The sequence below is a fragment of the Scyliorhinus torazame genome, chromosome 11 (genome assembly GCF_047496885.1).
Source record: "Scyliorhinus torazame isolate Kashiwa2021f chromosome 11, sScyTor2.1, whole genome shotgun sequence".
NCBI classification, from domain to species: Eukaryota; Metazoa; Chordata; class Chondrichthyes; order Carcharhiniformes; family Scyliorhinidae; genus Scyliorhinus; species Scyliorhinus torazame.
Genome location: NC_092717.1, coordinates 101,073,051 through 101,077,546, shown reverse-complemented (window position 1 = coordinate 101,077,546; position 4,496 = coordinate 101,073,051). Strand labels below are relative to the sequence as shown.

Here is a 4,496-nt window from a genome sequence, read left to right as displayed (position 1 = left end):
GTAATTATTCCACCAAATTTACAATAGAAAATATTGGAACAGTTATGCGAAGGACACCCAAGTATAGTTCAAATGAAGGAACTAGCACAAAGTTATTTTTGGTGGCCACGAATTGATGCTCAGATAGAAGAAAATGCAGTCTGTGCCAGTCATGTGTGCGGGTAAGGAACGTATCCCCATTGTCTTCATGGGAGTGTCCGAAAATTCTGTGGCAACATATGCACATTGGCATAACTGGTCAATTCGAGGGACAAATGTTTGTGGTTATTATAGACACACACTCAGTGAGCGATGGTGGTATAGTGGTGAGCATAGCTGTCTTCCAAGCAGTTGACCCGGGTTCGATTCCCGGCCATCGCAGTGACAAATATAGATACACACTCAAAGTGGCCTCAGGTGGTTTTAATAAAGTCAACCACGGTGGAACAAACCATTGAGAAACTCAACGAGATCTTTACAGGATTTGGAGCAGACTGTGAGTGACATTGGGCAACAGTTTACAGCCCAAGACTTCGAAGACTGTGTGGAGTTCAACATATAAAGTTAGCACCTTACCACGTGTGGGATCTCTTATTTTCTAATAAGAGTCCGGGTCCGGTGGCAGGTTGAGATTGAGTTTATTGCAAAACTCGGTTAGTACAATTTCAAATATAAACAAGAGAAACAAAAGGCCCAAAGGGACAAAAGAAAGAGAACAATGAAAATAGAACAAAGAGAGAGAGAGAGAGAATCACATGCACAAAAGGTCAAATGTTATGCATGCACATTTTGGGTCACGCCATACATGGTCTACAAATTCTTTGCTCCCCATTGGTCTACAAATTCTGAATTGTGATTCCTGATTGGCGCTCCATCTCAGCATTTTCTACCAGCATTTACACTTGTATCTAACTTATTGGCTGTGCTTACATTGTCTCATTGTCACATTTATGGTCTGGATTCTGAAAAGCTGATGTGTTCCCACAGTATATTTTCCCAAAGTCTCAATACTTTAAATTGAATTTCAATATTTCCTCACACCACCCTGCCACAAATGGTTTAGCTGAAAGGCTTGTCCAGTCCTTGAAGCACTCACTGATAGCTTCCAAGGATCAAGATTCACTACATCGCGGTGTGAACAGGTTTTTAGCAACATACCGGAGGGAAAGGAAGCCGAGGACGACTTTTGATTTACTCTTGTCAGAGGAGACATCTGACACAATAGAGCGAAACAAACAGTCACCGATCGTGAGATGAGAAAGTAGCTCAAGGAAATGTTTGTTCAAAAGGAGAACAACTGTTAGCGCACAGCTACACCACTAGTGAGAAGTGAATCCCTGCGACGGTATTGGTTCAGATGGGTCCAATTTCCTGCATGGTCCGAACAACAGATGAACTCATATGGAGCCACCATGTGGGTTGATTATTGTCAACTCGCGTTGGTGTGCCAGTGCAAGAACTACCTTAAGAGATAACAGTCTCGGTTCCATATGACTGTGTCCATTTACAAAAACAGAGATTGCGTCAGAAGCACCTGCTACAACTAGCCTTCACTTGGAAAAAGAGACTGTAATGCCTTCCAGGATAGAGACATCTACTGGAGATCCTGAAAACACATCTAAGAGCGAGAATAACAAAGTCCCAGAAGTGCACAGGCAACCAGCGAGAAATAGAAGCCCACCTATTCGTCAGTCTTATTGACTGTGTTATTGCAATGTAATAATATGATACCAGCACTTGTGTAGATATGTGTGTAGATATGTAAATGGCTATGTTAAAATACTAGTTATTAGTTCATAGAATTTTCATTGAATCCCTACAGTGCAGGAGGCCATTCGGCCCATCGAGTCTGCACCGACCCTCTGAAAGAATATTTCACCCAAGCTCTCTCCCCTGCCCTACCCCATTAACCCCTTAATCTAATCTACACATCTTTTCGGGCACTAAGGGGCAATTTAGCACAGCCAACCCACCTAACCGCCATATCTTTGGACTGTGGGAGGAAACCGGAGCACCCAGAGGAAACCCATGCAGGCACAGCGAGAATATGCAAACTCCTCACAGACAGTGACCCAAGGCAGGAATGAAACCCTTGTCCCTGGCACTGTGTGGCAGCAGTGCTAACCACTGTGCTGTCCCATTGTGTTGGATCTTAGAAGTAAAGAGGGATGATGTTATACTTGTGGGTTATTGTAGTTGTGCTCAATGTCTCTTTAATAACATTACGACATGTATGGCGTCATCAGCTACTTTGCAGGCTTTTGCCCGAGTCTAGTGAAGACCTACTCAATAAACCTCTGTCAACGTTGCTTTCAACCCACGTGCATTTACAATTTATTTATTTTGTACAGTTAGTCTAAAGATACAATACTACCAACGATGCCACCCAGGTCTGCAGCTGGTCCTCACAAGCTTCATTCAAGCTTTCTTCCCCTTGCAACCCCCGGCTGTGGTCCTGTGGCCTCCTCCTGACCAGGAAGATGCTTCTACTGAAGCTTCTCTTCACTACTCCGTCCAAAGTTCGAGTAGCTTGCACCCATTTCAACTCCCTCAACTGATGCTCATTTCTTCACTCGGGCTTCATGTGCCAACCTCTGCTGTCCAAGTTATCTCAGAAGTTCTATGAGTCACGAATACAAAACTCTCAGTACCAGCGATGACAACTCTGTGCCACTGATTGAGCAGCTGGACATTATTTTCTGCTTCCTAAATTCCGCCTCATGGCTTCCCCCACTGTGTTACTGACAGCCGCACCCTGATAAGTCCCAAATACTGCAGTCCCTGTGCCTCCCAAAAGAAGACCTGAAACTGCTCCTCTGAGACCTGTTAATGAGCTCATCAACGAGGTCAACAACTATAGTTAATTGGAAGCATGCAGCTTCTGAGCTCTCCCTGCCACACTCCCTTTGAAAATTGTGTCCTGTTCTGGAGGAATTGGGATTCAGTGATTCTCAATGTGTACTTGCACCCATCTTGAACTGAAAATCCCGCACTAAGTCGCTGTCAAATGTCCCTCAAATTGATTTCTGGCTTCCCTACAGTTTCACCACTCCCTGAACTTACTCAACTTCAGACTTCCCAATGGAGGAATGCTTGATTGCTGCTTTGTGCTTTTTCGTAATGATATGCCTATGACTGACAGCTTGGCATGTGGTATGGAGCAGTACTTATCCTGGATTGTATTGTTCCTAATGATAGGGCTGAGATTGGCAATTCTTCATGTGGGGAATAACATCTGTGATTCAACATCCTACCTCATGTCGCTCATATATTGAGTAGTGTCAGACCAAAAGAACAGAATAATGCAGGTGACTGAAAGACTACTCAGCAGTAGCCATGTTGCCCTCTTGACCAATTCTCTGAGCCAATAATATTTTTAAGAAGTTGGTGACGGCTGTGATGTGGAAATTACCGCCTCATCAGTCTCCTCTAAAGATTTTGGCAACTGTGCTATCAAGTGGCATTTACACAGCAAAGACCTTCTCACCAATCCCCTGTTTGGGTTCCGCTAGGACCACTCAGCTCCTGCCCACATCACAGCCGTCATCCAAAAATGGACAAAAATTCTGACCTCATTAGCAGAGCTGGGAATGACTTCCCTTGACTTTAAGGCTGCATTTGTTCAAATGTGGCATTGAGGAGCTCTCTCAAAATTGAAGTCAAAGGGAATCAGGGAAAACTCTCCACTAGTTGGAATTGTACCTAGCACAAAGGAAGATGTTTGTGGTTGCTAGAGGTCAATTATCTCTGTCCCATGACATTGCTGCAGGAATTTCTCACGGTAGTGTCCTAGGCCCAATCATCTTCAGCTTCTTCATCAATGGGCTTCCCTCCATCATAAGCTCAGAAGTGGGGATGTTCATTGATGACTGCACAATGTTCAGAACCATTCACAACTCCTCAGATACTGAAGTAGTCTGTGTCCAAATGTAGCAAGGCCTGGACAACATGCAGGCATGGTCTGTATGTGGCATGTGATATTCATGTCGCACGAGTGCCAGGCAGTGACTATATCCAACAAGAGAGAATGTAAACTTCTCCCCTGGCATAAAATGGTATTACCACCACTGAATCCTCTGCTATCAACATTCCAGGGATTACTAACGATCAGAAACTGAACTGGTCCAGCCTTATAAATACTGTGGCTACAAGAGTAAGTCAGAGGCTGGGTACTCTGAGGTGAAAAATTCACCTTCTGACTCCTCAAAGCCTGTCCACCATCTACAAGGTACAAGACAAGAGTATTTTTAAAAATAAATTTGGCACAGTAGTACAGTGGTTGGCACTGTTGCTTCATAACTCCAGGATCCCAGGTTTGATTCCTGGCTTGGATCACTGTGTGTGCTGAGCCAGCACGTTCTCCCCGTGACTGTGTGGGTTTCCTCGAGGTGCTCTGGTTTCCTCCCACAGTCCAAAGATATGTAGATTAGGTGGATTGGCCATGCTAAATCACCCTTCGTGTCCAAAAAGGTTTAGGTGGGGTTACTGGGTTGCGGGGATGGGGTGGAGGTGTGGGC

The 4,496-nt window shown here is 44.6% G+C and overlaps 1 non-coding gene across 1 annotated transcript; it reads left to right on the top strand.

The window, feature by feature from the left end:
* Positions 1–288: 288 nt before the first annotated feature.
* trnag-ucc (transfer RNA glycine (anticodon UCC)) lies at positions 289–360 on the top strand. The gene has a single exon. It is a non-coding gene; the product is annotated as a tRNA-Gly (tRNA).
* Positions 361–4,496: the final 4,136 nt, after the last annotated feature.